The sequence below is a fragment of the Aptenodytes patagonicus genome, chromosome 1 (assembly GCF_965638725.1).
Source record: "Aptenodytes patagonicus chromosome 1, bAptPat1.pri.cur, whole genome shotgun sequence".
NCBI classification, from domain to species: Eukaryota; Metazoa; Chordata; class Aves; order Sphenisciformes; family Spheniscidae; genus Aptenodytes; species Aptenodytes patagonicus.
The window spans coordinates 159,739,841-159,767,552 of NC_134949.1; the positions used below are offsets into that span (position 1 = coordinate 159,739,841).

Genomic DNA, 27,712 nt, shown 5'->3' on the forward strand with positions numbered 1-27,712 from the left:
TCACTACGAGGATATGTATTTTAAGAGGTAAGCTGACAAATGCAGCTAATTCAGAATTTTAGCGCACGGGGTCAGAGGAAAAAGGAATGGGGAGGAAAGGGGGGACTGGGAAAGGAAAAAGAGTAAGATTTTGGGAGCAGGGCTGCACAATGGAAAGGATGGGAAGCATTCAAATGGCTTAGCGCTGCTTTAGAGTGTGTTTTGTGAGGTCATCATGGGGAAATGAGTGAGAAATTTATGAAATGCTGATGTCAAAGGTAAGCTGATCAAGTCAGCATTGATTCAGCAAAGTAATAAATACACGTGTGTGGCACTTACAGCATGTTTATAATGACACAAATACTTAATGAATTCTCAGAAATCATTAGACCTACTGTGCTGTGAGCTGTAGATGAAGTCTCCAGAAGTTTTTTTTTTTGTTAGTAGGGTAATCACTTTCAATGTGTCCTTTAACAAAGATTTTTATGCTGTTAGTTTGGGGCAACTAAAATGCATGTTCTCAGTGAATTTCAGAAAAAAGCAAATAGGAAAGAAAAAAGTGCAATCTCTGAAAAAAATAAGGGTGATAATTTGCCATAGACCCATGAAATGCTTGCTATAATTTCTTTTTTAGCATATAGCAAAGAATTCAACATCCTTGTATTCCCTGGTTTTGTCCTACATGAGTGAGGATGCTGCAGGTATCTGTGTACAGTGCTGATTCAGGGAGTTGGGGTATTGGTCCTTAGGTCTTTTGTTTTCTCTATCTGCTCTTTGACAAAAAATTTGACAAAGCAATTTTATTAAGTCCACCAAACTATTCTATCCCTCCTCCTACTGCCCTGATGATATCAGAGAGCACCGAAGCCCAAGAAAGAGATTGTTTGCTGGATTCTCCCTGTCTTTTGCCCTTGAACCTCTGGAACCGCATCTCATAAGATATTGCAATGTAAGTATGTAAATTTATACTGCCAGATATGCACAGGTTTTGCGTCTACTACGACACCCTATTCCTTCCTTTCTCCCCTCCCTGCTCCTCGAGGAGCTCTGGGAGTCACTGGCATCGTGGCTTTGTGGGTGCCCCACTGCCATGAGGCGAGGGTGGAGAGCAGGGAGGGTTATCAAGAGGATGCAAAGTGCTGCCTGGAATTTGCAAATATTTTTGGGTTTCTGGGATTCCTGGACAAAGTCTGCGAAGGAGATCAGCTGCCTCTGTCTTTTGTGGAAAGATATGAGAGAATGGGGACCTTCGCGTGAGGCACTCTGTCAGTTGAAGTCAGTGATGAAAGTCCTATTGAAAAGAGCCTCGGATCAAATAAAAACCTGATTTCCTAAGAGTGACATTGCCTGCAAATGGAGGCAGATTGAGGTCCGTAACTGGCCAGTGCTTTGGACGCATTCTGCTTACTTTAGTCACACAAAATGACGTATTGATGCAAGTTTCCAGGATCCAAACAGGCAACCCTTTCATAGGCAAAAGCCCTAATGAAGTCACTGGCAAGCAGCCTCGCTGGCCTAAGGCCTGCAGGCTATTTCCTTAGTCAATACACTGGACCTAATCTTATACCCCTTGAGCATCAGACTCCATGTGTATTTTCTGCAAGTATTTGTTCTCTTTCCGCAAAAGCGCAAGATTTGTGGGCTGTAGAGAGCGGTGTCAGTGAGCAGCTGCTTCTCCTTCAGCATGAGTTGTTCAGTATATAGACTTCATTCGCTACTAGTTGGGCAAAACCAAACTGTGAAGCTGAGGCACGGAACAGCGAGGGCCTAGACTGCCAAATAAAAATCTCCTATTTTAATTTGTAAGTGTATGTTTGAAAACAAAGAAAGGGATTAAAGCAGAAGTTTTAAAAAAAGGCTTCAGAGGATATTATGAAAATATCTATTTTTACCCGGTAATCTGACTGCTTCTAACTTAGTGGAACACATTAACTCCTCTTATAAGTCGACTGCAATCAATGGAGCTGTCTTAACAATGAGTTAGAGTTATCTTGCAGAGTGGATTTCGCTAGCTCTTTGTAAGCATAGTCCTTCTGGTTTCTGATCAATTAGCTGAATTTATTTTTCCCATTTCTGACAGTGTTAGAAATATAGATTGGAATGGCAGCTTCACATATTACCTTGGTTCCAAACTGTCATCAAATACTAAGTTAACATGATAAAAATCATAAGGATGTTTCCAGGGGGTGCTTTGTTTTAGGTGAGGAACCCCTGTTCTTTCTTTCCGAAATTTTTGAATGAAGTTTTTCCCACGAGCAAACATTATAATGTGATGCCCAGGTAATAAAGTAAAAAGCAGCTTTTGGAGCTGAAAAATTACTATCTCCTTCTCCACACTCCTCAGAAAATGATGGAATGAACAAAATCCTTCTCAGCTAAAACATTTTTTCTTCTATATTTCGTACAGCTTCTGTAATGCTCCTGCAGGCAGGTGTTCAGAGCGAGCCAGGAAAGCAGCCTCTGTCTGTATTGACTGAATTAGGGCTGAATTGCTGAACTGGATGGCGACAACTCGGCCTGGAAGTAAAAGCAAAGAAGGGGAAAGGGAGTCAATCCAGATTACCGATTAATTGTGAGTCCTCCCTGTAACTGCATCCCTTTCGTTCAGTAGGATGGGCGCTTGCAGTTAATAGGAAAATAGCCCTGCAGGCTCTGCCTCTGGCTGCTCCCACCTCTGGCTGCTCTAGATCTGGTCTAAGCCCACAGGTGGGCTCACAGCTAGAACGCGCACCTGGAGCTGGAAGTACAAGCATCTTGCATGCCATTTATACTTTTCCAGAGAAAGGTACACTGTGAAAAATCCTCAGGGGTGGGTCTCTCTCCCTGCGGCTCTCTGAGAAATGGTGCTATAAAAGTAGCATGATGCATCTTTTTAAAGGCAACAGAGATGGCGATTTTATGAGAGAGAGGGTTGGAGTCTCAAGCATATCTGAAAATGTGGCCCTTAAATATTTAGCTGTCTCTTTGGGAACGGACTTCCTTTGACAATCTGCATCCATGTCATCATCATGCTTGATATGCTGTAAATAAATATGTGATGTTTGATGCCGATCAACTAATACCAGGTCCTTATCACAACAAGATCACAGTACCTCATTCAGCGTGCTCAGGGAGTTATCTCTCTATCTCCTTTTTGAAGATGAAACTAATCCATTGTAAGCCCCATAACAAGGAGCCACTCACAGGGTGAAAGCATAAGCAGTGCAGTTTTTAAATGATATTGTATATGTCTATGAGACTCTTGTCATTAAAGCCACAGGTATGAAAAGATGCTCTCTGTTTTTATGCACCGTTGCTGTGGAGCTAGGGTAGGATTTTCCTTGTGCTTGCCACAGGAGTTGTGCATGATTTAATTAAAATGTATTAGTATATTAGGGCTTTTTCTTTTTTTAAAATAAAGTCAAGGACCCTACTGAAGACAGGGACATTCATGCACCCAAAACTGTGTCAGAGTCCTGCTGGCAGTAAGAGCTTTTGCACAAACATCTGATTGCAGAGTCAGAATTCAACAAGGCAAGAAGAAACAGGCTGAAGAGCAACTATCTAAATAGATGCAGTAGCACAGAGAGTGGGAAGTGGAACTGAGGTAACAATAAATGAAGAAACAATGAAAAGGTCAAATGCTTATTCAGGATTTATAAGTACAAATGTTGTAGATCAGGCAGTGCATGCACCAGATGAAAAATGTAATTCCTTCTTTTCACTTATTTTTATTTTTCTGTCCTTATTTCTTTTTTCCAGCTCATCAATACCACTGAGAGAAATCTCGCTTGCAGGGGAAAAAAACAAATATGAGATGCAAATAGTGAAGGTATGCAGGGGGCAGCAGGACAGGAAGGAGGCACTCATTTTCTTGACCGGCTTTAGGAGAACACACTGCATTCAGAGAGTGATACATTTTGTGCAAATGGTGTTGGGAATAGTTGGTGCAGAAACATGAGCTTCCTCCATCCCTCCTTTCACATAGTGCTGGCTCAGTCAAGAATAGCTGGATGGGGGAATCCCTACTTGCCATGTAAGCGAGCTGGGGCAATGCACACATGGTGATCATGATTCTCCAAGCTCCAGAGTTTGCAGAGCAGCTGCGGCAGCAGGAGCAGAGTGTTTCCTGCCTCATGGGTGGCTCACAGGTGGCTCATGTGCCGACCCATGTACTGAGGCTGCGTGAGTGCAGAAGGCAGGTGTGCACATGTGTGGGTGAAAGGTCCGTGAGGAGAATGGAAGAAGGAAGTTGTCACATCGGGGGCTGTTTAGTCTACTACTACTTGAACTACTTTTAACAACCATCAGACCAAGCTCTCTTGAAAAGGATGAAAGAAAGCCAATATGGCACATTGCTGCTGTACCACATACGTGGTACCTTCAGGGATTCCCTTCAGCACTGGTGTGCCCCATCACTGCTTCTTACTCAGGAAAATTTATATCCTTTTCCTGAGATTTAGCTTTCTTTTTTTTTAAAAAAAAAGTGCCCCAAACATTCTGCTGTGCTATTTACATTCCTGTTCTTCTTTATCCTCTTCCTGCTGTGCACATGTTCCTCTGCTCTCTGGTGTTCTTTCCTTGGTACATGCTTCCTTGGCACGTGGTCCCCTCCTTCTCTGGACCTCCTGCCTCATCACCTTCTCCCCCTGACAGTTCCAGCCCCTGCTGATTGTCTATTGCTTGTATAGCGCTTTCCTTCATGCTCTGGAAAAAACTGTGCAGTGGTGCAATGTCAGACAACTCTTAATGAAGAAGCAAGGGATGGATCTGACACCTCCATGCACCTGTAAGTCACTCACACGTGGAATCCTCTTAGCTTTTGCTGGGACTGGTTGCAGCAGGTGACAGGGCTGCAGAGACTAGTTTATCTGGGTTTGACAAGGCAGTGGACAGAGTACCGCAGCTTTGAGAAACAAGTGTGATTACACAGTGGCATAATTTCTATTTAAACGTAATTCTGAATTGCTCCCGCATTTCTCTGACAACATGCAGAGGAAAAAATTATTTGAATTTTGTTTTTAAAAAAAAACAAAAACCAAGCAAACAAGTTGATAAATTAATGCCCACGCTAACTGCATTGCAACTAATACAGTTACATCAGGGCTTCCTTTGGGTCAAGATTTTTCTTCGCCTTAAGGCCAAAGATGCATTTAAGCGTCGCCTAATAACCAAACAGCAAACATAAGCACTGGGCTGATGTGTCATCCATTTCCCACCCTCTCCAGATTGTTTCTGTCCATCTCGTGCTCTTCAAATGGCAGTGCAAAGCCCATATGCCACGGTGTCAGGGAAAAATTCCCAACACGGCATCTGGCTGCGTGGCAGATCCTGCAGCAGTTGGTGTGTCGGCTTTGGAGCTGCCTCTGCTTTTGTCATGTACCGGGGGTTGGTGATGGGACTGCCTTCTCACCCCACAAACCGCTTTGGATTCCAAGGAATCACTAGGTTTGTGTTTGTCAATAAGCTCCCGCTTAAATCCCTCATGAGATCTCTATACAGGCCTCTTTTATGGCGAAATAATGAGAATTTCTTAATGCCCATGTGTGTGTTTTCGGCAGAAACATGTGGGTTTAGTTTAAAGTGGACCGCGGCCTGGTACATACAGGTCACTGTGTACTGGGATTTCTTTCTCAGAAAACTCTTGAATGCTCTTTGAAAAGGCCTCTTTTTTTTTTTTTTTCTCCTTTGCTCACGAGTGTACAAGCCACTTCTTGATGAATAGGATCCATAATGCCCGGAGATATTTGAGATCAAGCATATGGTCCATTGAATATGCATGTAAGCGGGGAGGGAGGGAGTTAGTGTGCGACACCAGGGAAAGCGTGTCCGAAAGTTAAGCAGTGCGGAGCTCGAAGGCAGCCTTTCTGCACGTTCTGGGAAATGAAACTTTCTGTTTCCTCTGATAAACTAGTGACTAGAAAGCAATTTACAGTCAAAAGCATAGCTGGGGGGTTTAAGCACTCAAACGTTTGGTTGTGACTTGTGTTAGACAGAATAATACCATTTCATTTTTTGTTTCCCGCAAAATGCTTGTTTTTACAACCAAAACATAAGAAAATAAAATCTTAAGTTATTCAAAAGTACATAAAGATAAGAAACTTCTTCAACTGACAAATGACCAATTCTTCGCTAGGAGAGAGGCTCAGATGACTCTTCTTCACATTTAAATGAAAAGAGTGCTTGGAGAATACGCATTCTGGTAAGTTTTCCTTACCAGTGGATAGAGAGAAAGGGAGACAGGACTGAATAGGAGCGATTGGGCATGAAGTAGTAACTATGAGGTCCTGGAGGCAGGAGAACAAGAGAGGGAAGGAAGAAAAAAGAGAAGAGATCCCGGTAGAAAGGCAAGGGGGGGGGGGGGGGGAAGGAAAGGGTATGTAGTGGTTATTTAAGAGATGCCAGGGAAAACTGGGATGCGTGTGTGTTTCAGAAAAAGAGAGAGAATCTTGAAATACAGACATTGAGCCAGGAACTATGAAGCTTTACTGGAAATAATCTTGGGGAAATTGTTGCATGTCTAAGATTTGAATTGGTTTTTTTCAGTTTTGGATTTTTTTATACCATTGCCACAGCATATTTTTTTCACACAACAAAATGTAAGTTAATCTCTTAATTACAAACTTGTTATGGTTAATTTACTTCATGGGCCAAAAGAATATAGCACACTGCCTTTATTTCCTATGGTTGCTGAAAATCCTGGAGAACTGAGGAATTAGAGGACCTTTAAAGGAGCCTCCTCCCTCACATACACGCTGTGACAGTGCAGGAACCACAGTTAAATGCACCGTCATCAATATCCCTTCTGCAGGAAATATTCACTTTCCAATCGTATTAGTAAGAGTGGGTGTGGGAGAGAAGAAAGATGCTTCGTTACAGCGCATAATAGCCCTGAATAAATAGCACAAAATTGACCTCTTGCACATCATAATCGAGTCCTGCAGGTGTACCGTTTTGTGAAGGGCAGCATGTGTGCGTCTGCGGCTGTATGTGGCTGTGTGTGTGTGGCTGTGGCTGTGTGTGGCTGTGGCTGTGTGGCTGTGTATGTCTGTGAAAAACGCCTGTGGGGGAACACGTTCTGATATAACCTCTGCTTCAGAACAAACACTGATCTGAAACAAAACCCAGAGGAAAACCTCCAGACCCCCCGCTGTCTGCCTGGGGCAGGACTTAGCCTTCGGCTCTCCGTCAGCATTCACCCATCCCTTAAGCCAGATTTAAAATCACAAAGATGAGGGGAAGAAAGACATCAGCTCCATATACTGTCATTTTTGTCTAGTTGAGTAGGCATTTTCAATAGTGTTCTTGCAAGAACAGTTCTTCCCAGCCGTGGGTCTGCCCTGCGTGCATACTGAAGATGCCAGCTTAAAGTCAGACCAGTCAATCTATTAGGACCAGTCCCTGCCCTGTGCAAATGTGTCCTGGGAAATGCTCATGGATGTATGAGATGCTTACATAAGATAGGATCATTTGCTTTTATATGAGTTTGTTTTATATATTCTTCTGAGGAAAGCCATTTATCTGTCTAAATATTCCCTCCAGTAACATGAACACTCTCATGTAGGTATTTTGTAAGGTAAGTAAACTAGGTTGTTTTAAAAATAAGTAAAAAGAGAGTAAAATGGTGAGCTCTTTTAAGGCATCTTAGTAGCAGGCTGGAGAACAAGCCTTCTGGCTGAGCTGCTCACTAGCAATGATTTCTTCCTAGGAAATTCCACAGTACAACGAAGCCAAATGCATTCAACCCTTGGCCCATCTGAATGTGCTGGAAGGGAAATCAGCCTTTAGTTGAATTTCTTCTTCCTAGATCTCTTAAATGACTTTAAATGCTGTGCATGTGGTGGGGGGGAACCTGGGGGCAGGTCCCTCTTGTGAAAGCCATAGAGCTGGATAAAGTGGAGTGATCAGCCACTTTTCAAAACAGTGCAGCAATCCTTCTAGAGACTTTTTAAAGTTAATGAACATCTCTGGGAGCAGTGGTCTCATGACTAAAATTTAAAGGTTAGTACCTCTTAATCACTTATTAGAAAAGTTTATATCAAGGGAAAAATGCGTCGATGCAGGGCGCTTGTTCTCAGAAAATTCAGAACAAAGAAGCACCTTGGATATGTTTGTGTTCAAATCCACTTACTGCAGTCCTGTGCCCAAGCAAATTAAGTCCAAGTAAAATATAATTGTCAGAATCTGGTTATACTCAGGATGTTTTCTGGGTTCCTAATCACTGTGGATCCTATTTCACAAAGCGCTGAAACATGTGCTTGAGTCCAACAGGCCTCCATGTAATTTAAGCACAAGCTGTAATGTAGGCCTGGCCTCAAGCGGTTGCTGAATAAGCACAGGAGTGCACACATGCTTGAAGTCAAGCAGATGCTCGAGTGGTGCACTGAATCATGGCCTCCTTCTACAACCTGACTTTCGGTCACTAAAGAAGATGCTGCTAAAGCTCTGGCTGCCTCCAGGCGTGACAGTCCAGGAATGAGGTGCCAGGCAGACCATTGTGAGGGGGCTTGTGCTGAAGGAAGCAGTTCTGTATAAATACATTTCTGGAGCGGTAAGAATGACAGCATCCATGATCACTGAACTCATGCAAAAAATGGCATTTTTTTCTTAAGAGATAGGGGGAAATGTCTACTCCGTATCACCCAGCCACTGAAAGCAGCAATGTGCAACCAGCACTCTTTGCAGATAAAAAGGTAGAATTTTCTGCACAGTATCTAGAGCCCAGGATTAATTAATTAATTAATTAATTAATTTCCTTAATTAAACTAAAGAAGGTTAAGAACAGTAGGTTTATCTATATAAAACATGTCCCAGATTCTGATAACATCCTTTGTATTGTATGCATGTAACCGATTCCTGTTTGCTTTGCTTGCTTGTCTCTTAATTGAGCATTTTTTACTGTGAGTGCTTTTACCGCTATTTCCCCCATTTTACAATAGTCACTATGGGGCTGATGGACACATTGCAACACCTTGTCTTGCTGCTGTAAGTCCTGCCAGGCAGCACCAGGAATGTGTGCGACTCGGGGAATTACGCAAACCTGTACATAGACATCAGAGATGCACTAGGGTGACGATGGCAAAGCCAAGAAGGCTTGTGCTCCCAGGGCACTTTGAGACAAAATTAAATGCTTGCCAAGTCTAATGGAAGCATATTTTTTGATTTATGGTAAAAGGGGGACATGTATAGAGTGTCTGAGATGGCAAATACATATTAAAAACAGAAGAAGTACAAAGCAAATGACTAGAATAAAACTGACTTCTGCTGGCAACATGTGATATAATTTGTGGGTTTACTTGTGTTGAAAAGTGTGCCTCTGATTTTCCCTGCTTGGGTCTCTACATTCTTCCTAAAGATTTCATCAAAGCTAAGTGATTACAGAAGTTGCACTGCTTCGTACACAATGTTTTATTTTATATTTGGACATCACTGATGTGCAAGGGACAAGCTATTATCCTGCTCAGGATCCCACGGAATAGTCATGTGTTGGACACTAGGCAAATAAACTGGGCTGGCTGGAAGCCTGCTCAACTGCTGCTGGTGGCCGGCAGCTGCTCTATGGCAATGGCTGTAGCCAGCAGCAGAGGAAGGCACAGGAAGGCTCAAACTGCAGCCATATTTCTGAATTTGTTCCTTCTCGACTTTGTCCTCCCCATGCCCTTACAGTTCTCTTTGTGACTGCTGTGAAGAGGAAGATGGTTCAGTGGAGCTGATGTTCATGTCATCCAGTGGCCCTAACCGCCCAAATTCCTTCCCTCACTGAATCCTGCTGCCCACTTTTTTAGTGAAGTGAGGCAACTTTTGTTCCTTTGCAAACGAGGCATCCATAAGGACAGTAACCAGGGCAGGATTTTTCCAGCAAAGAAGAATACGCACCTCTTACGTGCAGGGGTGAGCACAGGTGAAAATCAGCACAGCCTGGACTTCCGTCGTGTGAGATTATTTATGTCAGTGAGTGTTTGTAGAACCGGGGCCGATATCTCTCAGCACTGGTGCTGGATTTCCACTCATTTTGTACTAGGGTCTTCCTGTGAATCCCCTGTGGGAGCAGTTCAGTGGTACTTAAAGGGATGGCATTTCTGTAATTATCTAATTATTGCTCCAAGGTTCTCTCTTGTGCTTGTTAAACCTTCATTCCAGTGAAAGTGTAACCCCACGCTATTGAATTTGGATAAAATGTGATTGAGAATCAACATTAATTCCCCACTAGTCTTTGGAGTAGGTACTGTTGGCTTATTTTTATCTTTTCTAGTTTGAAAACATAGAGTTCAGATCTGGTCATTCTGAATAGAGTGAAAAATTTTAAAGGTAGTGCAGTGTGCTAGTGGGGCTGTAATTCTCCATTAAATTCTTTATGTTGGCTTAAAAAATTCATGAGACATCTATTTCTCTGATGAATTCTATAACAATTTTGGGTGATTACTCAATTATCTATTAACAGTTGCTCTGTTAATTACTATCAATTTCATTCTTAAATTCTGAAATTTTCAGTAAGGAAGCAACAGTGAATTGGATCGTATTTAAATTCAGCCACCTTTCAGTTACTTACCCCTTATTTGATGCTGGCTTATGCTCTTTCTTTAATCCCTTCGTGAGTTCCCTCCCCCCATGTGAGACACAGGAGTCTAACACAGAAAACAAAGAAAAGAAAAATGCAAGATGAAGCCTATCTCATGTTACTTTCTTCTGGTTCCTACTTTTTAATTCTCTTCACTTTTCACTATCAGCCATGAATATTACATCTTCATTTGAATTTTCAGCTGCTGAATCATGATCAGTTGAAGATCCGGTAGCCCTGCGTTACTGGATATAACTCAAGGGGTTATGCTGTTTTTACTGTTTGGCACATACTCAGGAATGGGAACTTAGCTTAGCAGTTGGAGCATATGGCAGGGGGAGATAGGCCAGCATCTTGGATGAAGATGCATATATTTTGTACTCTCATGGTATGATGCATTCTTGTGCTTTGCAGATGGCACCTCAGAATTGTTGCTCTGAAAACTAATTTTGCCCAGCCACGCAGGTCTGCTGACACAAGCACGGGGATCATCTGTTTCTGCGCAGACACTACTGCATGCTGCAGATATCCTAGGCAGGAATTTTTCTGAGAAGCACACCTGCATCTCAGTTGCTGTGGGGAACAGAAAAAAAAACTCGTGAACCTATGGCTAGCATTTGTATCCAGAGAGAACAATTCAGCGAGGCACAATCACTATCTTCATGTAATACTTGGTTACTGCTTCTCCTGGAAGTTTATTACAGCATAGTTGTCAGGGCAAGCATAGAGGGAATACATTGATTTTACGACAGCTGGAAAGAGGGGTTCATTCTAATTGATAGATACCTGACACTGCCTTTGATTTCCTAGCAGCTTCCCTGTGTACAGGCAAACCATCGGTCCTCAGAGAAACTGCTTTTGTACCATGTAGGGCTCATAGCACTAATAGTGCCACCCTCCAAAACTTGCTTTTGTTCCGTCTCTGCCTCTCTGTCCCCCACAACAAACACACTTCTTACATGTGCAAGTGGAGCAAGGGCTTGCTACAGATGTTTCAGGCATTGGATTCTGTGCAGGTAACAAAACCGCAGATTGAGGTATGAGCACTTTCCATTCTCTGGCATAATTTGCATTTCTTACAATCACTTTGGGAACATTTTTTAAATGCACTAGGCTGGGGTGCAGTTTTTCTCAGAATTGTATTTCTTCGTCTCCAATCTGCTTATTATTTGCTGTACTGTCCCTGAGCTGAGTCAGGCAGATGTATTTTAAAGACCAATATCTCCTGCGCGTGAGGTGGGCTTCACACTAGCTACTGTCAGGTCTTCTTAGCTTTCTTTTTGTTTTTCCCCAAGTTCTTGTGCTCTCTGTAGGACGGACAGCCCTAAGTCTGTGATTTTTGCTAGATATCCTCCTGAAACAGTTTGGCAGCAAGTAAAGCCATGGGTGATGGACACAAACAGTTAAATTCTATTGTCTACCTGCAACAGGAGAGCTAAAGGAGAAGTAGAAATCTGAATTAATAAACGGATCTGTCAAGCAGTGAATGGGATACTGTCTGGAGTAATGTGAAAATTACTGCCAGCTTATTGTCTACTGAGGGGCTTTTTTTTTTTTTTGAAAATGATACCAAAGGACTATTATTTACAGGACCCCTGAGCAATTGTTTCTGTGTTGGGCTAAGACAAGAGAACAGTTGCTGGCACTACCAATAATATACGTCTGCCTGCTACCAGCAGGCTGGAAAGCTCAAATACCTGCAGTGTAAGGGATGGGTTCTAGGGAGGAACCTCCTCCCATCACACAACTTCTGCGGGCACAAAAGACGCACACCTTTGTGACAGCATGCGAGTAGATAAGAGCACTTGCTGCCTGCAAATGAAATGCTAAAACAGCAGAGAGGTGCCATAATCCCATCCTGCATTCAGATGTTGTGTAATTCAGCAAGTGCTTTCAGAAGGTGCCTCATTACCCACAGCAGAAGTAACCAATGTGCTACGTTCATAGCATAGATTTAAGGCAGATTTGAAGACTTAAAATAGAAAAATATCTGCCCTCTGAATTTATGGTGCTCTGTCTCCCTTATTTTTCCTATTTTTAGACTCCAGTTGACTACCTGGGGTGCCTGATTTAGACTTTCTGACTACTATAGCATACAAAATCTTCAATGATTCAGACTGCTACTGACAAACTCTGGTTCTTTGTACAGTCACTGGAGAGAAGCAGTTTCCATGCCTAAGTGCCGATCTGACTAGGACCCACCACTGTATTTTCTGTTTTACCTCCACAAGCAGGAAGAGTGAATAATTCTGAAGCACTGAGAAAAATCTTTCCTACCACCCTGGGTCTCATCTGCCACAGTTTCCCTGGGAAGAAGACAAGAAGGTGATCACAGATTTTATTTTTTTTCTGTGGGTTTTGTTTGCTTCAAGATTGGACTGAGTTTTCTTCTTCTTTCTTGTCACAGCTGAGGGGCATGAGGGCACAGGAGAACATGAGTAGCTCTTCTCTCGAGCCTATTTCCAAAAGTACGTTGTGTGCAGGAGCATTGCTGAAGTATTTGTTCATAGCTATCTTCACAAGCGTATAGAAATTAAAAGTCCGTTCTAAAAGAGCGCACAGCACTGGTAGTAAAAAGGGGTCTATGATAAAAACATTTTTAATTGGCTTGTTTAGGAGAAGCCGTTTACTTACACCTTATCTTGGTGACCAATTTATTTGCATCCAGGCACTTTATCACAATGCATTTTTGAAAAAAATCACCTGAGAAGAATTTGAAATCTTTAGAGCAAAACATGCTCAGAAACTGCACTGGGAGGCAGGTTCTCTGCTAGACGTAACAGCTCCAAATGGTAGAACAGGAAAAAACTTGAAAATCATGGACAGATTTTCTGCAAGTTACACATCTGAAAAAGAACAGCAAAGAAACTGAGAAAGGTTTTGAACTTTACCTTTGCCATAGTGATCTCTATCAGTTTCACTGTTATTAAGCATAAGTTTGAACATGTACATTCTAGGGGTGGGGGGTGGGGGGGGTTAATGATAACTGAAAAGTGTCTTGAAAACATTAAGGGAGGAAAATAGCATGAATGGAAAGTGAAACTCCACTTGGTATTTCCTGTATCAGTTGGTCTACCTAAAGTGAAAACCTCAGAGATGAAAATAAAAGAAACAGTGGAAGGCTTGGAGAAATCAAAATAGAGGATAAACAAAAAAAGGGATGTTAACAGATGACTCTAATGAGAAAGAGGCTGTTACCGTACCAAGGCATCAGAGGCTGTTTTATAACATTTATCCTCTGACACAGTACCTAAGATCTGTCATACACGTTATGTACCTTATTTGAATCGTCCCTTGAAATCATTTGTGCTGTTTCATGATCTAAAACATAAAAATAGGAAATGAAAAGGGAATGTGATGTCAGGATAGCACTATGAACTGAAACTCATTTTTCAGCATATTATGGGAGGAGAAGACATGGCACGTGAAGCTGAAAATCTATGAGACAGTGCAAATTAATTTTGAAACAAGTATCAAGAATAAAATACTTGTTAGGCTATCTGAGCCTTGGAAAGTGAGTCGATTAGTGCTGGCATTGACACAATGAGGTTATTTTCCCAAGCTGATAGACTGTAATGATTATCAAATGCGTTCAAGGAAATGGAATCCTGTATTCAAGTCAATCCCACCCAGAACCTGATTAGCTTTTAGAGCTCAAACTTGATTACCTTGACTTGATTTGGTAAAAAACACCACAAAACTAACAGACACTTTGAGCGATCAAATGTTTTTTTTCCCAGTGGTCTCAGTTAGAGTGGATGTCACATGAGAAAGCAATGTAAGACTGGCATAGACATCGATTCTTCTTAATGAGATTTGCACAGAACTTGTTGACCATCTTTTGCCTGTGAAAAAGTTGCCAGATGCACTTTTTTCTTGAGCTTCTATCTATAAGAACGTGTGAAAGATGGCAGTATACTGATGGAAATGGTTTAAACATTCTAGATAGACACAAGAGAAGAGTTTGTGTACGTGGAACTGCTGGTGGTGCTTCTCACTTAGACTCAGACTGCTTATAGAAGTTCTTGTTAGACTGTGTGTGGTGCCCTTCCAAAGAGAGAAAGAAGTGCTATAGTCTGGTGTTAAGAGCCTGTGTTGTATCCCTCTTTCTCTTATTTCCCCAGGCAAAAATCATGTTTTATCTGAGAACATTACCTGGTAAACAGATAATGCATGCTTACTGCTGCTAGTTGTCGTATTGAATATACAGCTGTAAGACTACGTGGATTTATAGGTAAGGAGATATTAAAAATTATTTATATATAATGAGATATTCAAAAGCTGTCTGGACATGGTCCTGCTCTAGGTGTCCCTGCTTGAGCAGGGGGGTTGGACAAGACCACCCCCGGAGGTCCCTTCCAAACTCAACCACTCTGTGATTCTGTGATAGCATCACAAAAGCTCGTCTGATCATTATCTTCGCTCAGAAAACAACAGCTCATGACACACTCTTATGATGAAAATACTAACAATATGAGCCATAATTTTTAGTGTCACTCCTCCCTTTTAATATAGAGATGTCAACCTTCTTGCAGATAGTTACTTGTTGGTGGTTGTCAGTTTGAGTGGTGTCAGCAGATACAGTCTGGGGTGATATTACATCCCTATGAAACTTAATGAGCCCATTTCTCATTTATGCCCTTTACATCTGACATGGCTTCACAGAACTTTGTGAAAACATCGTATTTATGTTGTGTGCAGATGCCCTTTGGAAGCCAGTGTGTCTCTGGCTGTGTGTAAGCTTTTGAAAGGGTAAACAGGCGTTCCTCCTCCATACCACCAGGTCTGCCGGTCTGCGTGGCAGCTGTAGAGCCATTGCACTGGAAAGACCAATCTGCCTTTGAAGGGCCTTGTGCTACTGTCAGTGTGAGGCTGGAGCTCTGCCAGCACCTGCATTGCCACGAGGACCGGCAGGTGCATGAGGAAAGCGGGATCCCTGAGCCTCTCCTTCCCACAGCTCTCCCCCACAGGTCTTCGCAGAGCTGAGCCCCCAGCTCTCAAATCAGTGCTATTTAAACAATACTCTTTGGATAACCATTTTAGTGCCTGACACTGACAGATATTAATCACAAAAATCCTCTGATGGAGGCATGCAGGAGGAACGGGAACTGAATCCAATCAGATATAATATTTTAAGTATGCTGCATCAGCAACACAGTTTTGCTCATGGTGGTTTCCTCTGTACTTTTGCATACGGTATTTGCAAGCTGGGAACTGTCACGGCTCAAAACAAACAACAGAGTTCAAGCAATTAACATATCTTTTAAGTCGATGTGGCCTCCTAATTTTTAAAAGGTACATTTCATTGAGGTTTCACATCGCAAAGAAAGGATGGTCATAGATTTCACAAACATTCCTGCAAATAATTCTTCCCATTTTTCTGCTACCTATCATGTTGGTAAAAAATGGTAACGTTTCTGATTGTCACTGGGAAAAAAAGAGTAGTATTTTAGGAATTTTTTTGAAAGTGTTCTATTTTCCCCTACTTCTACTTTTGTGGGACAAATTAATCTAAATATAATTGGGGTTTAGAACATGAAGGTATTTCGATCTGTGATTGTTGGTACTACACCCAGCAATCATCAGCTTCTTCCAGGTAAGTTCTTCTTGAGGACATTTAGCACCCTGGGATATGGGACTTCAGCAAGGTGCATTAACTGATGAAATTGGAAGTTGCACATGTTGCACGTGCCTGCACTTTGTCACTTAACCAGAAAGTGGAGAAGACAATTGTGTCTTCTTCCCCTGGTACCCACATTCTCCTTATCTTTGAAATCTGGTACCTCAGAAGTACACGGATGTCTGCACAGTGCTGATTGCTGCTGAGTGGTTCTACTGTGTTTAAACACGGCGTTCTTGGTGTTTTGTGTTGTTTGGGTTTTTTATATGGAGGAAGAGCTTAGTTTCAGCATGGCCCTAGGAAACCATTGCTTCTATGAATGCTACTGCCTACCCCTGCTGTAAAGAATGCAAGAGGAAGATGCAGCAGTGAAGGGTTTTATCACTAATGATAACTGCTTTTTATTTATATTTCTGAAACCTAGCTTGCATACTATTTAATGTAGTGGTTCTGATACATGTTCCAACTCCCACATGGAGATAGCTACTCCCAGTACAGTTGCACGGAACAGTGAGCTGCCTACACTTACAAAAATGCCAGCTGAACTCGTGTTTTCCTGCAGGCTGCTTTTAGTAGGCATGAAGAAATGTGGTATAGACTCGTCACGCGCTTTCTGAGAACACTTCTGTATCCTCATGGCTTAGTCTGGCCAGCTAGCGAGGCAAGATCCAGACTGATTTCTTGTCTTACGTGTAGTTTTGCCATATTTCTCTGACCGGTGGGCAAGGAGGAGCCTTTTACAGACTCTCAGGACATCATTTAAAGTAATTTCTTAGTAACTAGCAATCCGTTTCCGGAGCTGGAGGTGGCCTAAACTGAGCTCCAAAGTGACCATTAACTTTTTCTCTTTCAAGTAGAGCCAGTGATTATTTTTTCCCTCTGGGTGCACACTTGCATATCTTTACAAACAGGGCACTGTTAGATTTCTACCCTGCCATAAACTCTGACTGCAATACCTCATCTGCTGCTGACCTGAAGTGAACTCCAAGGAGAGGGAACAGTAATAAAGCAAAACCCAGCAAACAGTGTGAAGCTTTTGTAAGATCTTATATAACTGAATTGGCTATATTGGGAACTTGCCTTTGGTTTTAATTATAGATTTAAGGGTGCACTTATCGGGCTCTGTGCCATCTCTTTGCTCCCTCCCTTCACTCTTGATTTGCTTTATATAATAAGCAGCCACTACAAAAAGGATGTTTTTCCCCTTTCTTTCAGGAAGAGGAGAGGCCGACAAAAGTTCACTGGGGGATGGGGAGGTCTAACGTGTTCATTGTCTCATGTGTCGCTCTGGTCTTGGGCTTTAGCCTGGTCCCTCCAGAAGGTTTCAAAGACCAGCTGTGAGATCCCAGCAAAAATCTGTGGTGTCCTGAAACTGGCCCATGTTTCTTCCCAACCAAAAGCCGGGGTTGAGTGACAAGTACCTCTTTGAACTTCCAGAAAAGTGTCAAAAGAATGGCAGTCCTCAAATCTACCCAAATCTCTCTCTTACTCACATCTGTTTCCCAGAATAGACAAAAATTGCTTTCACAGAGGCAGAGCCAGGGTGGATGCAAAGCAACAAGGTCTTCTGAGGGCCTCGTGAAGCATTAATGGAAACTGAGTAGAGATTTGAGGAAACAGGACTTGGATGCTGAAAAATTTAAAATATAGCTAAGTCAGTTTATGCTGCTTGATCATCTCTTCTTGGTTTAATCTTTAACTCAATTTGTATTCATCTTCCTGGTGACTTCTACCTCTCAGAGCATCTGCCATATCAATTGTTACATGTGTATAGGGAAAGAGGCTTGTAAAGCAATAGGGGAGCCGTACCGCAGAATTATCCTGGCTGTGCCTTAAAGGGTAGACACCTGCTGCCTCATTTGAGGGGTCCCAAGCTCAGAAATCAGGTTTCTGAATCTGTTATTCATATCAGAAGATGGTCCTCTGAAGGGCTAACTGGAGCTAACTGCCTTGCCGCATCCAAGAAGGTGATGATAGAGCTGGTGGCTATCCCCCTGTTCTAGCTTAGATGTCTCCAGCTTCTTTTTCCTTCTTGTGAATGGCCAGTGGTTAGTAAAATCAGCAAAAAAGGTGTCACAGTGTGAGCTGAATTCCTTTAAGTCAGTGAACTGAACAGTCTTAATCTCCGCTATCCATAGTAAGTGGAGGAGGTCTGGGATGTAAGGATAATAAAGGTACTGGGGAGGAGAGCAGGGTACCTGGGCAGCTCAACACAAAGGCAGCCCAGATCCACTAAGACTGGCCCACAGCCTAGAGCTAAAAAACTCTGCTCGCCTTCCTGCTGCTCTAAAACCTAGGTAAAACATAGCAGGGGAATTAAGAGTTCACTGTATTAATAGCTTTTTTTGGTCCTAGAAGGTTCATAACATTGTTCAGTCCACCTCTTGTATTAAAAATGCAATAGCATATCTCCTGGTTACCCTTTCACTGAGACGAAGTTAGAAATATTGCTAAGAAGAACAGCAAAACTTAGGAAAGATGGTGAACCTGATTCTCCTTTTCAGCAGGCAACTTCTTACCAGCCCTGTGACTGGGTTTCTGCAGTGAAGAATTTGTCATTCCAGAGAAGTTGTACATTGTGCTGACATGTGAAATTACAAAAAAGACTGCTCCTAACGAAACTGCTGCTGAACAGACAGAAAGTTTCGGTCCTAAGGCCTTACAGAAGTCACTGCAAAACATAGTCTAGGCTCCTTGGTTTATATAGGTGTGCGTCCTCTGTAGCAGAGTAGGTGTGTTCATCCTTGCTCCCAACTCTCAACTGATATCGCTGCATCCAGTTTTGCTTTCTTTTTTTATGCTTTTTCCTAGGATGTGACTCAGTGCTTTTCAGAAAGCAGAGCCTTTGTCTGCATCATTCTCCTTGCCAATCCTTTACATCACCTGCTTGATCCAGAGTTGGGAGTGACTCATTTTTCTCATCCAAACACATGTGCACACAATGAGCTGTCTCCCATCTAATGGCCTTTCACAGAAACTTATATGTAGGGTCATGACTGTGTTTTGTTGCAGATGCCCAGTGCCCATCTGTAGAGGACAGTCTCTGTCTGTCTCAGGATTTATATTGTTCTGAATGCTTTAAAAGCTTTGCAAGTGAAAGCAAATGATCTATGTTTTTTTCCCTTCCTCCCTCACTAGCTAATTTTGTATCTATTATTTACTGTGGGAAAGCTATGCCAAACAAGCAATCTCTGCATTTTATTCTGAGGCTGATTTTCATCCTAAACTGTTACAGAAGTGAGCTTGAACCTGTTTGTGGAAAATTTGCACACCTCTCACTCACCACCTTACCTTTGGTGTTTGCCCCATATGTGAAGATACGGTTTTAATGGGGTCTCTTAAACTGCATGGAGACCCTTGTGGTGGAGCTAAGTAACTCAAATTTATATAGGATTGACTGAAATTAAGACATCTACGGTGCAGACATCTGAACTAGTCCACCTCTCCTTTTGCCCTGTTAGAGTCAATGGAAAGATGTAAGCACTTCCCAGCAGTAACTTGGCTCATCCCGAATTAGACAGCTACCATAGGTCACATGACTTACAATTAAGAAAATCCAAAGACTAACGGCTTGGATGCAGATGTCTACATTTTGTAGATGTTTAACATTCTGGTGCCTTACATAAACTAAAGGTAATAAACTAGCTGGTGAATAGAGCAGAGATGCTGCAAACCAGAGGTTCAGGAATTACCAACTAGGCAGATTATAACACTGTCACAAAATGGTAGCATTTTAATTTTAGATTTAATTCCTCTGCTTAGAGTTCATTCAACCTTAGCCTTAGATATAGGCATCTCTATATCTACTTAGTTACACAGCCAAGGGCGAAGTTATGTACTGTTGTCTCACAGACTCCTCCAACAGCTTCTCAGAGCTGCTGGTAGGATCAGGAAAGGGGCAGACAACTGCATTTACTGGTAACACGTGATTGTGCTGGAAGAACCATGTTAGCAGGACTCAAGTCGACCAAAGAGGCTGAATGTATCTCCAGGCACCTATTCTGACATCCTGGCTTGAAGTGGGATAGCAATGGAAGAATGGGACAAGATGAGGGCAAGAGCTTTACTCCTGGGCTCACCAGGATATTGGATGGACTAGTGGGATGGCTGTGACCCTTCCTATCAGGAAACATACCCACAGTATCCTATCTCACACATCTTCTCTGCTTATCCTTTGCATCAGTGTGAAGTAGTTGTAATGTTTGCGATATTGTACTGTGCTCAGGCCCAGTAAAGAGGACCCAACTTCTGGACCCGAAAATGTTGGTAGTAAAGAAAGGAAGATCTGAGGTTTTCAGGACCCCAGAAAAACTAACAGAAGGAGGCAAGGTTTTGTAGAAATATTTAAGTGATGTCTCAGAGAGCTGAGGATATCTGCTTCCCTCTTCTGTCTCTCAACAACCTGAGGACAATGAGCTGAGAGCCTGTCTGTAGAAAACAAACCTTGACAGTTTATTACACTTAGGCTGAATTTTGATGATGCTCTCAACAAGGCTGAGCCAAACTTCTCACTGCTTGTTGTGTAAAAGACCCTACTTTGCTTGTCTTTGTGCTCTAGGGACCTTGGAAATAGATGGCCTTGGAGGAGCCCATTTCCCAAGAGAAGCAAAAAAATTCTGATGCCTTTTGGGGCTCCCTTTGAGTGAGCCATTGGTAACATGTTTTGGTACTGTTCTAGGAACAGGCCAGAAAGCAGATGGCATTTCAGAGCGTGACAGTCTTGCTGCCTTATTCCAGAAGTTGCACGCCCTGTGCTGGCCTGAAGACAACGTGTCCTCCTGCTTACTCGCTGGGGTGGAGAGGATGGGCAGAGCCACCGGTGGTACAAATGTCCTGACCAGCGGGCAGTGCTTTAAACACCTCCCTCTCCCCATCCAAGGATAACCAGAGGTAGAAGGCACCTTTCATTTCCCTGCTGTCCTTTGTGTAAGGCAGGCCACAGGCTACTGCTTGTGTTTACTTAACACTGAAATATCTCCAGGCAATATTTTTTTCTCCTGCTTAGAAGGCTGTCTTTAATCCATTTACTCCTGATCTGCCTTTCCCCTAGTCCTCACACTCCCTGAACACTGTAACAAATCTGCTCTTATTTATTGTTAAAACAATGTTATTTTTTCACTAGACAAACCAGAAACGGGTGGCACAAAGTTATCCAGCTCTTGTTCTACCTCCTTTTTTCAGGAATTTCACCAATTCCTCTATCTGATGAAGAGTAAGTATTAAAGACAGCGCATAGGAGAGCCTCACCTTTTTTCTTCCAGCAAAAGCTTGTTTTCATGGTGATAGCAAGAAAGAGGTACCAGGACTCTCTCAGTAGAGTTGTTCAGAGGAATGAAGGTAGACATGATTGAAATGAGCCAACACAACATGGCCTTTGTTCATTTAATGTCACATTTTTCTGCTTCAGGTTTTATCCCTTTTGTGATATGAAAAATGTTACTTTTCTCTTGAGTTTTGATTGTATCTCGTTTCCATGCAGATATTTTCAATTATAAAATAGGATAACGTAAACCCCCATGAATAAATCTAGTGAGTATTAATATAAGATTGTTTTCCCTTACCTTTCCAAGCAGCAATCTGAAATTCTATGAGGAGGGAAGATAACAAGGGAAAGACATGAAATGGAGTAATAAAAGATGAATTTTATGAATCTTTGTTCTGTTCCAAGTAATCTTTTAGGTTTGCAATATAACACATCAGTACTGAACTCCCAGGGATATTAAGGGATGGGAAACCATTTCTGTAAGAGGCCTTGGAACCGCAGAGCTCAGCAGGAAATGTTGCTTCAGTTGCTGTGGCCCTTTTTGGAAGTTGCTTCTTGCTAGCAACTTGTTTTGTGCCATGTTGTGACAGACCTTTCAGTGCCATTTCTCCAAACTCTTGAGAAACCTGATCACAGCTGAGTAGGACCATCTCCGTACAGTTGGACACTAACTTTAACAAGCTGTATTTGCAGTTCAGGGCAAGAGAAATCATCGAATCATAGAATCATAGAATGGTTTGGGTTGGAAGGGACCTTTAAAGGTCATCTAGTCTGACCCCCCTGCAATGAGCAGGGACATCTTCAACTAGATCAGGTTGCTCAGAGCCCCATCCAACCTGACCTTGAATGTTTCCAGGAATGGGGCATCCACCACCTCTCCGGGCAACCTGTGCCAGTGTTTCACCACCCTCAGCATAAAAAATTTCTTAAATACCTTGGCTCTCTGTCTGTTTCAATATTGTTTTGGTGAGTCTTGTACTTTACAACAATACACAGACACACATGATTCTGTCCTGAGAAGCTGGCAATGCCTGCACTCACCACATGGTTTGGAAATTAAGTCCCTGAATGGCCATACCACTGAATGCTCAGTTCCACTCCCTGCGACTTTACTACCAGTGACAGTTTCCCAATTAACCACAAGTTGTAAGAGTATGAGTCTGCTTTTATAAAGTTGCAAAGGAGAGAGGGGGAAGAGAGGACAACTTCTCCAAAGGCCCTGCCAGTGTACCTGGCCCCAGTGAGCCCCCTCTGCAGGGGTTCATTCCTGGGATGTGCCCGTGGGGTCTGCTGATCGCAGTATTGCCACCTGTGGTAGCGTGCGGGTGAGGACATCTGTCCTTCAGAAATGGAGTGGGACCACCAACTGTTCCTACAGGTCAACGAACACAAACCTCAAGATAGCTATAGGTATTCCTCTCCACTGACCTGCATGATTTGGTCTGGTGACCTACTGCTTTTGTTTATTTTTTTTAGGTTATAAAATATGCTTATCCAGTCTCTAAGCAAGTGTGCAAATCTGAGAGTTGCAGATCAAGAAATCCACTTAAAAATGCCAATTAAAGTACTACTAACCAACCCTCTCTTGCTTTTAAGTACCTGAACCCTTCCAAACATACTTGGAGGTGCAGGATTGCACATCCTATTAGGAATCTGCTAGGCTAGCCTGGCATACTAGCTGGATTTTTAAGGTATTCTGTGAAGATTATAATCCTCTTCTTTCTGGGAGCAACTTTATTACCCCAGGGAAGCAGCTGAGTCAAGTTTGTGCCAATATTTCCATCACAGTGTTAGCTCTCTTTCTTTTAAGTCTTCATGAAAAAGAAGTCATTTTGTCCCATAATTAAGAACCAAATAACTTCTCATGGCAGCAGATTTTGTTTATGATTTTCACACAAATATTTTTGACAGCGTTGACATTTTTACAAGCATGACTAACTACACATTTACCCAGTTCCATTTTTTATTTTTTTGGCAGTTAAATGTGCTAAAGATAATGTAAGCTAAAGAATCCCTAAGTTTGGCAAGCAGTTTACTACATGCCAGGGACTGTTTTCTTTTATTTTAAAACTAGATGGCCGAGATACTGAATTTGAAACGGCACCTGCTGAGCTTGCATTGCAGTGAATGTGACAAAGGATATTCTTGTGGTAGAAGACCATTTCTCAGTAGCTGGTTTCATTCAAGACTTTGCCTCATGCTTCCTTTGCGGTGTTGGGTATGGCACCAATTTTAGGTCTTTAGTTTCTCTCTCTGTAAAATAAAGTTCATTACCTACTTTGCAGGAGTATCTGCGGCTTAAATTGTTAGTACTCATGCAATGCTGAGAGAGGAAGGGACTTTACAGCCTGGAAAGGACAGGAGGGTGCCTGCACGTAGCATGGATATGTACGGTGCTCACAAGTCTGCGGGTACATGGCTTTACCCGTCAGCCAGCTGAGGACACGGATACCTTCACTGGAAATTTATTCATCTACCTCCCTGCAACATCCGTCCTGCTCCTTGTGAATGCCATTACTTCTCAGGAAGCCATCTCAGACAGCTGAGGAAATACACCGCAGCACCCTTACTAAAGGAACTGTTTCTCAAGACTTTTCTGTCCCTGCCCAGTGTGTTTCTCTGGTGGTGATACTGTACTTGCAATATGTGTGCTCCAGAGGTAATACCTGCCAGCACCTCCCACACAGCGGCCTCTAAGATACTCATTTATTGTCTGTTCTAAGTACTAAGGAGATGAATGGTGTCTTGGAAACTGATGTGTGCAAACTGCAGACAAATACTGACATTTAATCATCTGACTCTTTTAATGAGTGTGATAACTGTGTATTATTGACCCCACAAACCCTCTGTCACTATATACCCTGGTGCCACCTTTAGCTCTCTCTGCCCCCCCAATATCTTCTGCTTTTTAGTATGCCAGTACTACACTCCTGCCGAGCAGCTGCCTGTTTGGCATGACTCATGCCAGACATTTGGCTATTTTGGACAAATGGGGATATGCTATTTATCCCAAATAGCTGCCTGCCTTGGATAGCACATTGTCCTGAATAATGGAAGTACTATCAGCCTAAAAATCCTTTAGAATTCTTCTGCCTGCACCCACATATCGCAGCAAAGAAACCCGGAAATAACATGCGAATAACTATTAATACAGCAGATGATGAGAGATGCACTTTCGAAATGATAACTTGGTTTGACTTGGTTGCACCCCCACCAAAGCCAAGGAGAAGACCTTCAGTGGGTGCAGGGCCTGGCTGGCAACTCCTCCAGAGCCCTGTGCCCCACCCCGGGAGGTGCAGGTAGCCTGGTGGCTTCCCCAGAACCATCGCTGGTCCCTGGCTCCCCGCTGGCAGGCTTGCCACGAAAACATCTCTGAATATTTTTTTTAAGCTGTTGATTCACAGACCCGAAAGAGCAACTTTGGGTTTGAAAATCTACAGGAGATATTCTGCCCAGGGAAACAAAAAAACAGACAGTTTGGGTAGAAACTAGGGCTTCCTTTTCCCTGTTTACCTGGGGATGTCATGTACAGTTTGTGAAATCCAAAGGGTGTCCTGAGAGTTTACAGTGTCTCAGGCACAGATTGAGGGGACTGGAAAGAATATTCTGTCTTGCCACAGACCCTCCCGGGAGAGCTTTTTTTTTTGCTTTTGCTTTTTTTTGTTAGGTTTCACAATCTTTTAATGGACCCATTGTAATTTATAGTAGATTGTTGCCTGATGATGAATGATGAAGTTTGCTAATGATGGATTTGGTTACAGTGTGTGTGTTGTAGAGTGAGAGATGATTTTATCTCATTCTGATGGAGGACTCAGGTTACCAAGAAGTCTTTATAGCTCTTTATCAATCCACCAGTGGAGCCACCAGTTTAAAACATGGGATTTTTCTACTTTCTCCTCTAAATCTTACTGAATTTTAAAACAGTTTTTAAACCTAATTTTTTCAGAACACTGCTGCCCTATCGGCCTATTCGTCATCGTTTGCATCGGTCAAATTTCCATCGGTTTCAATGTGTGGAGGGGAGAGGGTCGGGTATGATAAGAATGTGGGGTCAGACCCAGAGAGATAGATAGATAGATGGACCCACAGCAGAGCCAGTGCCCTTGGTGAACGTAAGAGTGAGCTGGTGATAGCTAGTGGTGGTAGCTAGCAGAAGGAATCAGTGGTGAATGGAAGACTCTCACATGGATTAACCTGCCAGGCTTGTTTTTGGAATCTGTTCTGCATTCACTTCAATGACTCATGGGCATCCCTTCCCCCTCCCCGCCTCGCTTGAACAGTTTTCATTTATTTTGCTTGTGTTTGGGAAAATATGTTTTACATTTCTAACATCCTTTATCATTTCCTGAGATTTAGTGTGTTATTTTATGTGTTAACCAGTAGGGTAATTTTTTTTGTTGCATTTGTAAGCTAATCTATCAAATTAGATCCATATAATTTGGATACATGTGTATGCAACTAATTTACTATTGTTCACTAGCATTATTCTGTCCAATGATTTTTCTTTTGTAAACACTTTTTTTTTAAGGCAATTTTAATAAAACTGGTTAATATTTCATCTTTTTCTTGCAGTGATGGGAAAAAAAAATCTTTGCCTGTAAAATCCTTTAAAATTTTAGCTTTAAAATATGAAATTAGCAAATGAAAATGTGGTGTTCAAAGACACTATTTTGCAAAGGTGTGTGAGATCTGCTGTAATCATCTGTTTGCCTGTGACAATAACCAGAAGAGTATCTCTCATCACTACCTTTTTCTGCACAAAGGTTACCAGTACACTATACTCACAGAGAATTTTTAAATTTTGAAACATTTTATTATTATAGTAATGGCTATTGCTGTTCCTAACACACACCCTGCCAGAAGGTTTAAAAAATGTATGTCTTGGTTCACGAAAAAAAAAAAGGGGGGGGGAGAAAAGAAAAAAAAAAAAAACAAAGGTCAAAACTTTTAAAATGTCACTTCTTCTACAGTTTTGCATAGAAAATACATTGAAGCAGTGGGAGGGCTCCTTGCCCATAGAAACAGGCTGTAAGAAAAGAATGTTATCCTGCTGCTGTAGTTTCCACTTTCACTGGCAGCTGCGGGCTGAGCAGAAAAGCACTGTGGGAGCCTATTGTTACCCCAGCTGGGTAATAGTTTTCTTATTTTACAGTCAGCAACCGAGGGGGGTTGGGGTGTCTCAGCAAAGTGCCTGAAAATATAACTCCTGCAAACAGATCACTTTCTCCTTCGCTATGAGAAAGAGGGATCCATAAATCTTTTATTTCATTTGGTTCCTCTAGCAAGGTAATTAACTACTTCAAACAAAAGATGGACTTATTTTCCAAACAAATTTACGCTGCGTGGAAATGTTGCTCTGAAGGCTGTAAAATCCCAGATCCCTGATGGACTGCTCAGTAATATTCATCTCTCTTCCTTTGTATGAAATTTGATTGCTGAAAAGCAGATTTTGCAAGACTAAACCTGTATGGATGATAACCCAAATTTTTACCAGGACAAAGTTTTGAGAGGAAATGGTGGGGGTGGGGAGTAAACTTTGCGAAGCCTTTCTTTTCCTGATAGGGAAAGTGTCACAGCCCCTACAAAAGTGACATACATGATTTTATGTTGTATGTTTATAGCTCATAAGTTTATCTCTTACAAGATTGTAGGTTTCATGTAGTGCTGGTCTATCCAAGCAAAGGCAACTATTTCAGTCACCACAGCAACCTAAGTTAAAGGGGGGGGCAATGACAAAACCATTTAGTTCAGCAGACTTTCCTGATGTCTTTCATTTCCTAACAACTAGAATTTGCAAGACCAGCTGCAAAAGGAGACCAATCTTGCCTATGGTGGGAATGTTGACTAGCTGAATGATTTATTGCCTCGACTTTTTGATAGCCTCAGGTCTCACCACAGTTCCCGTATGAAGTCCCGCATAGCACTCCATCAGCGACATGGAAAGATGAAACACCGCGTGGTCAGCTGGACGTGAGCAAAGATGCAAGGTCCAGTTGATGGGCAGGTGACAGCTGATCAGAGGACTAGTTTGATCAGAGGACTTACCTGTTCCCTGGGGCTTTTTCCTGTTGCAAAGCCTTTGCATCCCCTTGGACAGAAAGGAGGACCTGCTCCAAAATGGGGTGGGACTTGCTGTAGCCGTTCTCACTAACTAGGAGCACCGAGTCAGGCCTGGGACAAATCTTTCTCTCTAGAAGTGGTGCAGGGGGAAGACAAGAGAGATATTTCCCTACAACCATCCCTAGCCTCTGCAAAGGGCTCTTTTTCCATGTGGGGCTCATGCCAGAGGAATGACTGGACCGTGCCCAGGCTT

At 42.4% G+C, this 27,712-nt stretch overlaps 1 long non-coding RNA gene across 1 annotated transcript in view; it reads right to left on the bottom strand.

Moving 5' to 3' along the window:
- Window positions 1-2,371: 2,371 nt before the first annotated feature.
- LOC143155958 (uncharacterized) overlaps window positions 2,372-27,712 on the bottom strand; it is an 89,818-nt gene continuing 64,477 nt past the window's right edge. The window contains exon 3 of the long non-coding RNA XR_012994520.1: window positions 2,372-2,496. This is a non-coding gene — a long non-coding RNA (uncharacterized LOC143155958). The remainder of the gene's footprint in view (window positions 2,497-27,712) is intronic.